Source organism: Thalassophryne amazonica, chromosome 12 (assembly GCF_902500255.1).
Source record: "Thalassophryne amazonica chromosome 12, fThaAma1.1, whole genome shotgun sequence".
In the NCBI taxonomy this organism is placed as follows: Eukaryota; Metazoa; Chordata; class Actinopteri; order Batrachoidiformes; family Batrachoididae; genus Thalassophryne; species Thalassophryne amazonica.
In genome coordinates this window covers 33,785,199-33,798,360 of record NC_047114.1, presented here as the reverse complement: position 1 = coordinate 33,798,360, position 13,162 = coordinate 33,785,199, and positions in this window count along the sequence as shown.

The window sequence follows — 13,162 nt, the reverse complement described above, 5'->3', positions numbered from 1 at the left end:
GTGCAGCGGATTACACCGTGTAAAATCATCGGTGGTCAAAACAGAGATTTCCAGTAATACGTTGTACAGAGATTTTTCAGATGAATGGAGAGCCGCGTTGTAGATATGATCTGACCAGACTCCGGGCCCGAGGCGACGTCTGATAACGTCGAAGACCCTCTCCATAACGCATGAAGGCGGGGCGTCTGGGATCTCCAGCCTGCGAATGACTGCCCGCTCCAGCTTATACGAGAGTCCACGTATAATATAAACTTCCCGCAGACTTTGAAAGAGACTCATCACACAATTACCCATGACTGTAAACAATATAATGATATTAAAAAAAAAAAAATGCAGGTTTTTTCTTCAGTCGTCTTGGTTATAGACGGCTACCATCCCCTCCAGGTCGAGATCGGCGTCTTCACCGAAACATGTTATATGTTATAAAAGACCATCCGGCGTGACACCCCCGCTGCGCAGGTCACACACACACACACACACACACGCCTCCGAAACACACACACCTCCGAAACACACGCACACCTCCGAAACACACACACACCTCCGAAACACACGCACACACACACACACACACACACCTCCGAAACACACAGTTAGCGTCTGCAACAGGTATTACAGCCGTGGGGTCATGTTTCCGTGAGGAGCTCTATGTGTGGGTATTTGACCGTCTTGCTGCAAAGACTTACAGCCGTTACAGCCGAGAGATGGTTATTTTTAACCCTTCTTTAATTTAAGAATTAAAAAACAGAAAAGGAGACGCATTAATTTAAGAATTAAAAAATATTAAAGGCGTATTAAAATATTCATGTTTAATCACTACATTGAAGAAAACCTCCCATAATTATGCATAAGATACGGTATTTTTATTCCTTCTTTAATTGAGGCATTAAAAACCATAAAAGGACGCGCTTTAATTTAAGAATTAAAAATATTAAAGGGGTATTAAATATTAGACACTGATTTATGTTTAATTATTTCAGAATTAGTTAATTCTTTAATACATTAAAAAGATCTAGGTATTTTTTAATCGTTCTTTAATTCATGAAATAAAATGACATTAAAATATTAGACCCGGGTGGGAGGAGAGGTAGGGCTTGGAGGCGGCGCTTGAGGCGGGGTTAGGGGAGGAGCTTGGGGTGGGGCTAGGGGAGGTAGGGGAGGGGCTTGGGGCGGGGCTAGGGGAGGGGCCAGTGGCGGGACTAGGGGAGGAGCCAGGGGCGGGGCTTGGAGGCGGGACTAGGGGAGGGGTTAGGGGCGGGGCTTAAGGGCGGGCATAGTGACGTATTCGATTGTGATTGGCTGTGATGTCATAAGGGGCGGGATTAGGGGCGGGGCTTAGTGACGTAGTCGATTCTGATTGGCTGACAGGGCCATAAATCAGTTTTGAACATAAGGTCTCTCAGTATTCTCTCTGACATACACCTAAGATGAAAATTTCAGACCCCTCCATGATTTCTAAGTGGGCGAACTTGCAAAATCGCAGGGTGTTCAAATACTTATTTTCCTCACTGTGTGTGTGTGTATATATATATATATATATATATATATATATATATATATATATATATATATATAGTTAAGCACCAGTCGAACATCAAAATGTAAGTTCCTTTTCTGTTTTTATAAATTAATAAAATATCAAATGACAAGGATCTATTTTAGCTGTAATATAAAACAAATAATGAATGGTTTTTTTTTCATTCTTTCAATCAATGGTACGAATATTTCATGAGGTGAAAGCAATGTTCCAGCTTTCACCTCATGAAATATTTCTACAACCCCTGGCAAAAATTATGGAATCACCGGCCTCGGAGGATGTTCATTCAGTTGTTTAATTTTGTAGAAAAAAAGCAGATCACAGACATGACACAAAACTAAAGTCATTTCAAATGGCAACTTTCTGGCTTTAAGAAACACTATAAGAAATCAGGAAAAATAATTGTGGCAGTCAGTAACGGTTACTTTTTTAGACCAAGCAGAGGGAAAAAAATATGGAATCACTCAATTCTGAGGAAAAAATTATGGAATCATGAAAAACAAAAGAACGCTCCAACACATCACTAGTATTTTGTTGCACCACCTCTGGCTTTTATAACAGCTTGCAGTCTCTGAGGCATGGACTTAATGAGTGACAAACAGTACTCTTCATCAATCTGGCTCCAACGTTCTCTGATTGATGTTGCCAGATCAGCTTTGCAGGTTGGAGTCTTGTCATGGACCATTTTCTTCAACTTCCACCAAAGATTTTCAATTGGATTAAGATCCGGACTATTTGCAGGCCATGACATTGACCCTATGTGTCTTTTTGCAAGGAATGTTTTCACAGTTTTTGCTCTATGGCAAGATGCATTATCATCTTGAAAAATGATTTCATCATCCCCAAACATCCTTTCAATTGAGGGGATAAGAAAAGTGTCCAAAATATCAACGTAAACTTGTGCATTTATTGATGATGTAATGACAGCCATCTCCCCAGTGTCTTTACCTGACATGCAGCCCCATATCATCAATGACTGTGGAAATTTACATGTTCTCTTCGGGCAGTCATCTTTATAAATCTCATTGGAACGGCACCAAACAAAAGTTCCAGCATCATCACCTTGCCCAATGCAGATTCGAGATTCATCACTGAATATGACTTTCATCCAGTCATCCACAGTCCACGATTGCTTTTCCTTAGCCCACTGTAACCTTTTTTTTTCTGTTTAGGTGTTAATGATGGCTTTCGTTTAGCTTTTCTGTATGTAAATCCCATTTCCTTTAGGCAGTTTCTTACAATTCGATCACAGACGTTGACTCCAGTTTCCTCCCATTCGTTCCTCATTTGTTTTGTGTGACATTTTTGATTTTTGAGACACATTGCTTTAAGTTTTCTGTCTTGACGCTTTGATGTCTTCCTTGGTCTACCAGTATGTTTGCCTTTAACAACCTTCCCATGTTGTTTGTATTTGGTCCAGAGTTTAGACACAGCTGACTGAACAACCAACATCTTTTGCAACATTGCGTGATGATTTACCCTCTTTTAAGAGTTTGATAATCCTCTCCTTTGTTTCAATTGACATCTCTCGTGTTGGAGCCATGATTCATGTCAGTCCACTTGGTGCAACAGCTCTCCAAGGTGTGATCACTCCTTTTTAGATGCAGACTAACGAGCAGATCTGATTTGATGCAGGTGTTAGTTTTGGGGATGAAAATTTACAGGGTGATTCCATAATTTTTCCTCAGAATTGAGTGATTCCATATTTTTTTCCCTCTGCTTGGTCTAAAAAAGTAACCGTTACTGACTGCCACAATTTTTTTTTTCCTGATTTCTTATAGTGTTTCTTAAAGCCAGACAGTTGCCATTTGAAATTACTTTAGTTTTGTGTCATGTCTGTGATCTGCTTTTTTTCTACAAAATTAAACAACTGAATGAACATCCTCCGAGGCCGGTGATTCCATAATTTTTGCCAGGGGTTGTACCATTGAACTCATAAGCATTCATTATTTGTATAATATTGTATTTTTTTTGTTGTTGTTCCTTTTTTTAGGGGGCGGGGGGGTCGTAAGACTGTGACACTTTTTGCCTGTCCTGGCATTATTGTATTTATTTATTTACTTATTTGAATACGGGGGAGCTCTTTTGAGTATATTTCAGTATGGGGGAATGTGTCCCCCCAAAATATGACTACAGCCTTGAGTGGAACAGAGAAGGATTCTTAATCTTTTTAATCTTTGTGTGTTAAGTGGATTATTGTCCATACGGGTTGCTTTTCAAACACTTTATAGTCTCCTGGTTTGAACGCAGGACAGTTTTCCACATTCACCTCTAAACTCAATAAATCTCCATCTTCCAGTGAAACTCAAACGTATCGCTGTGTTCGCTCACTCTTCAGCTCAGCTCAGGGTAACTTTCCTCTGGTTATTTATGGCACCTCATCCTGAGATGTGATGTTGCCAGGATTAGATGTTCTCCAAACAGCTGGTCAGTTTCCAAGGCAACAGACAGTCAAGAAGAATAATTCAGACACAAACTGTGACTGTGCAGCTCCAGACTGCAGTGTCTTATGAAGATGTGCTCAGAGGACAAACAGAAACATCGATGTACCTCAGATGACCCACATCTGCTGAGGTCCATCCAACAAGCTGTTCATCTGCATAATATCTATGTAGCTTTATGATGCCATAATAGAGGTTTAAAGGGGAGATATTATGCAGGGAACAAGTTATACATACATTTTGTGGGTTGTTGTGTGATCATTAGATCAGATGTAACTACAGACTGTACACACGTTTACTGGACAAACCTTTTGTGATGTCAAGCACAGGGTTTCTGAAGAGCTAGTTTGAAGATCCATATACGTATCAGTTGCTGCTCCCACGGCCCTTCTTCAGACATTTTGATCGTTTTCTAATTGTGCCTAGCATCCAGTGTTTATTTGGTTTGGATCGGCATACCTTTAGACACGTTTTGTGGTTCCATATGTCGCCATCTTGGCAGTGTCTGACTCCACACAACTCCTGACCAAGCTATAAGTGGGCAAAAACATGGCAAGACCAGTGTGACCTCGGTGGTATGAATGAGGCCCATCTTAGCGTCACAAAATTAGCTCAGACTAACACTGGAACCATCGATTTCTCTTTGCTTACTAGATGGAGGATCGTGGCGATCCGCTCATTCACTTGCTGTTGCCAGAGCGCCGTCATCTTGGTTAGCGTCTGACAACCAGACATACATAGAAATCAATGGGCATGATCAATGTTTTCAAGAGTTTCACCATAAATCTGTATTTTCTGTGCTTTTACTGTGCTGTTAGATTTATTGAAACTCAGTCCCACATTTGTACAGCCAATATTTGTCAAAACAAATACAGAAGAGGATCAGACTATTTATATAATATTCCTGCTTTTAAATTCAGATAAAACTGAAGTTATTGTACTTGGCCCCACAAATCTTAGAAACATGGTGTCTAACCAGATCCTTACTCTGGATGGCATTACCCTGACCTCTAGTAATACTGTGAGAAATCTTGGAGTCATTTTTGATCAGGATATGTCATTCAAAGCGCATATTAAACAAATATGTAGGACTGCTTTTTTGCATTTACGCAATATCTCTAAAATCAGAAAGGTCTTGTCTCAGAGTGATGCTGAAAAACTAATTCATGCATTTATTTCCTCTAGGCTGGACTATTGTAATTCATTATTATCAGGTTGTCCTAAAAGTTCCCTAAAAAGCCTTCAGTTAATTCAAAATGCTGCAGCTACAGTACTGACGGGGACTAGAAGGAGAGAGCATATCTCACCCATATTGGCCTCTCTTCATTGGCTTCCTGTTAATTCTAGAATAGAATTTAAAATTCTTCTTCTTACTTATAAGGTTTTGAATAATCAGGTCCCATCTTATCTTAGGGACCTCGTAGTACCATATCACCCCAATAGAGCGCTTCGCTCTCAGACTGCAGGCTTACTTGTAGTTCCTAGGGTTTGTAAGAGTAGAATGGGAGGCAGAGCCTTCAGCTTTCAGGCTCCTCTCCTGTGGAACCAGCTCCCAATTCAGATCAGGGAGACAGACACCCTCTCTACTTTTAAGATTAGGCTTAAAACTTTCCTTTTTGCTAAAGCTTATAGTTAGGGCTGGATCAGGTGACCCTGGACCATCCCTTAGTTATGCTGCTATAGACGTAGACTGCTGGGGGGTTCCCATGATGCACTGTTTCTTTCTCTTTTTGCTCTGTATGCACCACTCTGCATTTAATCATTAGTGATCGATCTCTGCTCCCCTCCACAGCATGTCTTTTTCCTGGTTCTCTCCCTCAGCCCCAACCAGTCCCAGCAGAAGACTGCCCCTCCCTGAGCCTGGTTCTGCTGGAGGTTTCTTCCTGTTAAAAGGGAGTTTTTCCTTCCCACTGTAGCCAAGTGCTTGCTCACAGGGGGTCGTTTTGACCGTTTTGTTGTCGTTTGTTGGGGTTTTACATAATTATTGTATGGCCTTGCCTTACAATATAAAGCGCCTTGGGGCAACTGTTTGTTGTGATTTGGCGCTATATAAAAAAAAAAAAATTGATTGATATAATAGACTTGAATGAATTTATTCATCCCAGGCCAGATGTTGTGAAGCAAGATAGAAAATAATACCATCAGTTTGTCAAACACATTATGTCTGCCACAACACAATCCTTCATTAATTTCATTATGAAGTTAAGTTAAAGATGGGATAATCAGGGCTGAAAGTAAGAGCTTTGCACGCTCGCATCATATTACAGATATTAATATTAAAGACTGCTCTTAACCCACCTGCAGCGCCGCGTTTGAAAATTTCAAATAAAATGAAACAGCCACACCAGCCAGAGGTAATGTAAGATTACTCAATAATTTCTGGACCAAGTTGAAAGAAATCTGAAAACACTTCACTGGAATATAGAACATATCATAGAGAAATTAATTTCTTTTGTGTATATTCTTGTATTAATAGAATATACAATGTTAAAGTGACCACCAAATTAATAGAATATCTCAGGATGGAAAACCTGATGTGAAGAAGAAACCTGGAACGAATTAAAAAGGGATAAATTGAGACTTATGAAAGTGAGACTTCTAATTTAATCGCTTAAAGAAGGGTGAGATATTTATCACTACAAAGCATTCAGGCAGTAAAACTGAAGTCACTACATTACAGAATACAGGTCAACACACACAAAAAATAATTTTCTAACCTTTATTCAGCATATTTTAGTCATTTTCCCACATCATTTATATTACATATAATACACATTTATGAAAGCTCACGCCACAATCCTTTGTCAGCTTGTTGCTGCACCTGAACACTGCACAAAACAGCATTTTCACATCACTTTACCCCAAGTTTAAGTCAGCGCATCATCAGTTTCTATTTAATCTAATGCCTGATGACGTGTAATAACACTAAAGCAGCAAGATGGCAGCTGCCTGGCAACAGCTCAGGGGCTGCATCCGCCATCTAGTGGATTAAATAGAAATCGATACCGGAACAGATATTTTATTGTCTCCACTGCTTCAATAGAGGGACATAGAAGTGCTGTCCATGCGTGTGTCTGAAACGCCCGATAACCTTTCATAGATTTCAGATAATTAAGTTTACCACATCTGCATCCCTTCAAGGTTGAGGTCAAGTTTGATGATGAATGACCTTGACCATGTATCGAAGGTCACAGAGCCAAAACTAGCCAAAACCTCTGTGTGTGTGTGTGTGTGTGTGTGTGTGTGTGTGTGTGTGTGTGTGTGTGTGTGTGTGTGTGTGTGTGTGTGTGTGTGTGTGTGTGTGTGTGATTAAGACTGTACTCTCAATAGGTTTCGAAGGACTTCAGACAGGTTGATCAAATTTGTGACAAACATGCATCTCTTAAAGATTTTGGCCATCGTCAATGATGACTGACCTTGACCCAATTTTGAAAGTCATAGGGCCAAAATTACTGCAACACTGAACTCCCGATAACTTTTCAATGAAATGACACAGGTTTACCAAATTGGAAGCAAGGATACATCTCTTAAAGATCGAGGTCAAGTTAGTTGATGAATGGCCTTGACTTACTTTTGAAGGTCACAGAGTCAAATATATATTAAATACAATAAATTACAATGCATTCTTATTATGATGCCTTATTACATTCTTATTATGAAATGGCTGCATCAAAATATGGTCCTCTCACAAATATATATTGGACCACATACATTTTTGTGATGGGGACACAAGGCCTTCAGGCCAATATCACATTTTTACCAATATTGTTTGTGGACTGGGTGGAGGATTTCATAATGGCTGGCTTTAATGAAAATGATGAAAATAACCACTCCATGGCCTCAGTAACCATGGAGATAACCTCACCAAGCTCTCGCTAATAGTGCTAAAATGCAAACAAATAATGCTGAAATTTTACTCAACTAAAGAACTGGAGCACAGACATTTTAGATGGTTTGCACATACAATTAACCACAGGCAAGCCGTAATATGTATATGCTGTGAACTTGAAGGAGTGAAGCTCTTCAGAATCTCACCATGTCATTTAGGTCCTTCAGACTTTTTTTCAGTAAATGCTTATGGGGAGCATTAGCATGGATAAAAACCCTTCAGTTTCTGGGTGGCTTTACTCCCCGGAACCCCCCTCCCCCAATTACAGCCATCTTAACCCCCCTGACACTTTAAGCATTTTTCTTTATTTGCCTGAAAAGTCTTCATAATATCATTTAGGTCCTTCAGACTTTCTTTTCAGTAAATGCTTCAGGGGAGCATTAGCATGACTAAAAACCTTCATGCAATTTGCACTCTAGTCACTGACTGAGGAGTTGACAAGGTGAACGCTGCCTCTCACTTCAGCGTTCCAGGTTTCAATGTCGTCTCAACATTTGACATTTCCAGTTTCAGTGTCAACTGAAAATTTGGAATTTCTGGTTTCAGTGTCGAATTTCCACTGAATTCACACAAGATCTCCTCTTTGTCTTTTTTTTTTTTTTTAAATTGAGACAAACAAAAAGTTACACAAAAACCTTATAGAGGATAAACATACCAGTGCAAAAATAACATAATGACAAACAGATTAATATCCTCTGCCGTAGCTCCAGTAAGTGTTCAACATTTGACATGTCCTGCTTCACTGTGGGCTCAAAATTTGGCACTTCCTGTTTCAGTGTCAACCTGCCACTGAATTCCCACCAGATCTTCTCTACTGTTGCTCCAGGAAGTGTTCAATATTTGACATGTCCTGTTTCACTGTGGACTCAAAATTCAGCACTTCCTGTTTGGGACTCCCTGTACCCTGTGCAAGTTCACACCGTTTGCGTGACACCTTTGGTAAGCTCACCATATTACATAAATAATATATTACATATAATATTATATATATAATTATATATAATAATAATAATTTTATATATATATATACACAGTGAGGAAAATAAGTATTTGAACACCCTGCGATTTTGCAAGTTCTCCCACTTAGAAATCATGGAGGGGTCTGAGATTTTCATCTTAGGTGCATGTCCACTGTGAGAGACATAATATAAAAAAAAAAAAAAAATCCAGAAATCACAATGTATGATTTTTTTTAAATGATTTATTTATATGTTACTGCTGCAAATAAGTATTTGAACACCTACCAACCAGCAAGAATTCTGCCAAGAACAGACCTGTTAATTTTTCTTTAAGAAGCCCTCTTATTCTGCACTCTTTTCCTGTATTAATTGCACCTGTTTGAACTTGTTACCTGTATAAAAGTCACCTGTTCACACAATCAATCACACTCCAACCTGTCCACCATAGCCAAGACCAAAGAGCTGTCTAAGGACACCAGGGACAAAACTGTAGACCTGCACAAGGCTGGGATGGACTTCAGGACAACAGGCAAGCAGCTTGGTAGAAGACAACTGTTATGATTATTTATTAGAAAGTGGAAGATGACTGTCAGTCTCCCTCAGTCTGGGATTCCATGTAAGATCTCACTTTGTGGGGTAAGGATGATTCTGAGAAAGCTCAAAACTACACAGGAAGACCTGGTCAATGACCTGAAGAGACCTGGGACCACAGTCACAAAGATTACATTAGTAACACACGATGCTGTCATGGTTTAAAATCCTGCAGGGCAGCAAGGTCCCCCTGCTCAAGCCAGCACATGTCCAGGCCCATTTGAAGTTCACCAGTGACCATCTGGATGATCCAGAGGAGGCATGGGAGAAGGTCATGTGGTCAGATGAGACCAGAATAGAGCTTTTTGGAATCAACTCCACTTACCATGTTTAGAGGATGAGAACAACCCCAAGAAAACCATCCCAACTGTGAAGCATGGGGGTGGAAACATCATACTCTGGGGGTGCTCTTCTGCAAAGGGGACAGGACAACTGCACCGTATTGAAGGGAGGATGGATGGGATCATGTATTGTGAGATTTTGGCAAACAACTTCCTTCCCTCAGTAAGAGCATTGAAGATGGGTCATGGCTGGGTCTTCCAGCATGACAATGACCCCAAACACACAGCCAGGGCAACTAAGGATGGGCTCCGCAAGAAGCATTGGAGCTGAAACTCCAAACCTGAAAGATTTGGAGAAGATCTGTATGGAGGAGTGGACCAAAATCCCTGCTGCAGTGTGTGCAAACCTGGTGAAAAACTACAGGAAACGTTTGACCTCTGTAATTGCAAACAAAGGCTACTGTACCAAATATTAACATTGATTTTCACAAGTGTTCAAATACATACATACATATAAATTATAAAAAAAATCATACATTGTGATTTCCAGAATTTTTTATTTTTTTTTAGATTATGTCTCTCACAGTGGACATGCGCCTAAGATGAAAATTTCAGACCCCTCCATGATTTCTAAGTGGGAGAACTTGCAAAATCGCAGTATATACGTATATTTGAAACAAACTGTGGTTCATGGACTACAGGCCTGGTTCAGACAGTTGGTTTTGTGGAACATTTTGTTACAATCCCAAGAAAGGGGGGCAACTTAAAAGTATTTTCTATGGTAAGTCTGTGAGCCAAACCTGGTGGGGAGCAGGTTTTCTTCAGCAAACCCTGATTTTGTCAAATCTCCTTCCTCTTACACAATTGTTTTACTTCATTCATCTGCATCACCATAAAATGAGCATGTTTTAGTTTGCTTTCATCCACTTACTTTATATATCATCTTGGGAAGTTTTCTTATACAGTAGTGTTCAGAATAATAGTAGTGCTATGTGACTAAAAAGATTAATCCATGTTTTGAGTATATTTCTTATTGTTACATGGGAAACAAGGTATCAGTAGATTCAGTAGATTCTCACAAATCCAACAAGACCAAGCATTCATGATATGCACACTCTGAAGGCTATGAAATTGGGCTAATAGTAAAAAAAAATTTAAAATAAAAAAGTACAAAAGGGGGTGTTCACAATAATAGTAGCATCTGCAGTTGACGCTACAAACGCAAACTATTATGTTCAAACTGCTTTTTTAGCAATCCTGTGAATCACTAAACTAGTATTTAGTTGTATAACCAGTTTTTCATTATTTCTTCACATCTGCGAGGCATTAATTTTGTTGGTTTGGAACCAAGATTTTGCTTGTTTACTAGTGTGCTTGGGGTCATTGTCTTGTTGAAACACCCATTTCAAGGGCATGTCCTCTTCAGCATAAGGCAACATGACCTCTTCAAGTATTTTGACATATCCAAACTGATCCATGATACCTGGTATGCGATATATAGGCCCAACACCATAGTAGGAGGAACATGCCCATATCATGATGCTGCGGGTGATTCTTGCAAATAAATTAGCTTCACACTGGCGTCTTCTAACTGTAACAGCACTTGCAGGTAACTCCAGACTGTCTTTGATCATCCTGGAGCTGATCTATGGGTGAGCCTTTGCCATTCTGGTTATTCTTCTATCCATTTTGATGGTTGTTTTCCGTTTTCTTCCACACTTTTTAAAAAAAAAAGCATTGGAGATCATTGTAGATGAACAGCCTATAATTTTTTGCACCTGCGTACAAGTTTTCCCCTCTCCAATCAACTTTTTAATCAAACTACACTGTTCTGAAAAATGTCTTGAACGTCCCATTTTCCTCAGGCTTTCAAAGAGAAAAGCATGTTCAACAGGTGCTGACTTCATCCTTACATAGGGGACACCTGATTCACACCTGTTTGTTCCACAAAATTGACACTCACTGAATGCCACACTACCGTTATTGTGAACACCCCCTTTTCTACTTGTTTTACTAACAGGCCACTTTCATAGCCTTAAGAGTGTGCATATCATGAATGCTTGGTCTTGTTGGATTTGTGACTCTACTGAATCTACTGGTACCTTGTTCCCCATGTAACAATAAGAAATACTCAAAACCTGGATTAATCTTTTTAGTCACATAGCACTACTATTCTAAACACTACTGTATATGAATCATGTTGGGCCAAATGACAAATGAAAGGGATGGGAATCTTATGTTATGGGGCCTCTGCCTTCTTTGTATTGGCTGAGTAAAGTCAAATGTTAATAGGCATATTTAAATATGCCAAAACAGCGTCATACTGGAGCAGTTAGGACGATTGTCCTGCTGAAGGATGAACCGTCGCCCCAGTCTGAGGTCAAGAGCGCTCTGGCGTAGGTTTTCATCCAGGATGTTTCTAGATTACAGCATTCATCTTTTCCCCAATCCCTGACAAAGCTCCCAGTTCCTGCCGCTGAAAAACATCCCTAGTTTTTCTGCTGTCACCACCATGCTTCACTGTAGGGATGGTTTCCTCCAAACATGATGCCTGGCATTCACAGAGTTCAATCTTTCTCATCAGACCAGAGATTTTTGTTTCTCATGGTCAGTCCTTCAAGTGCCTTTTGGCAAACTCCAGGCACGCTGCCATGTGTCTTTAACTAGGGACTGGCTTCTATCTGTCCACTCTACCATACAAGCCTGACTGGTGGATTGCTGCAGACGGTTGACCTTCTGGAAGGTTCTCCTCTCCAGAGGTATGCTGACAGTGACCATTGAAGGCACTTCTCCGCCAACAGGCGGGCCAGCTCTAAGAAGAGTCCTGGTGGACCTGAACTACTTCCATTTATGGATGACGGCAGCCACTGTGCTCATTGGGACTTTCAAAGCAGAAACGTTTCTGTACTGTTCCCCAGATTTATGCCTCGAGACAATCCATTCGACAGACAATTCCTTTGACTTCCTGCATTTTTATGCACTGTGGGATGTTTGCAAGACAAGTGTGTGCCTTTCCAATTAACTGATTTTACCCCAGCTGGATTCAATTAAGCTGTAGGGTGATCAGTGGAGACAGGATGCACCTGAGCTCAATTTTGAGCTTCTTGGCAGAGAAGCTTGAATCTTCGACTGGACTGGGTTGCTTGACGCGAGGACGTTTCGCTTCAAATCACAGAAGCTTCCTCAGCTAACATTCTTGCTCTGGTAGTCTGACTTCTGTCTTGACCATTGTAGAGAAGAACAAACAGAAGCCACAAAAGCTGGAGTTTTAAACCTAACCAGACCCCTCCTACTGAAATCAAATGTCCTTGCGTCAAGCAACCCAGTCCAGTCAAAGATTCAAGCTTCTCGACTATGAAAACCACCTGGACAACCGAGAGCCTTCACAGAAACATTCATGGCAAAGGCTGTGAATACGTATGTACATGTGACTTGTTTCTTATTTGTTATTTTAATAAATTTGC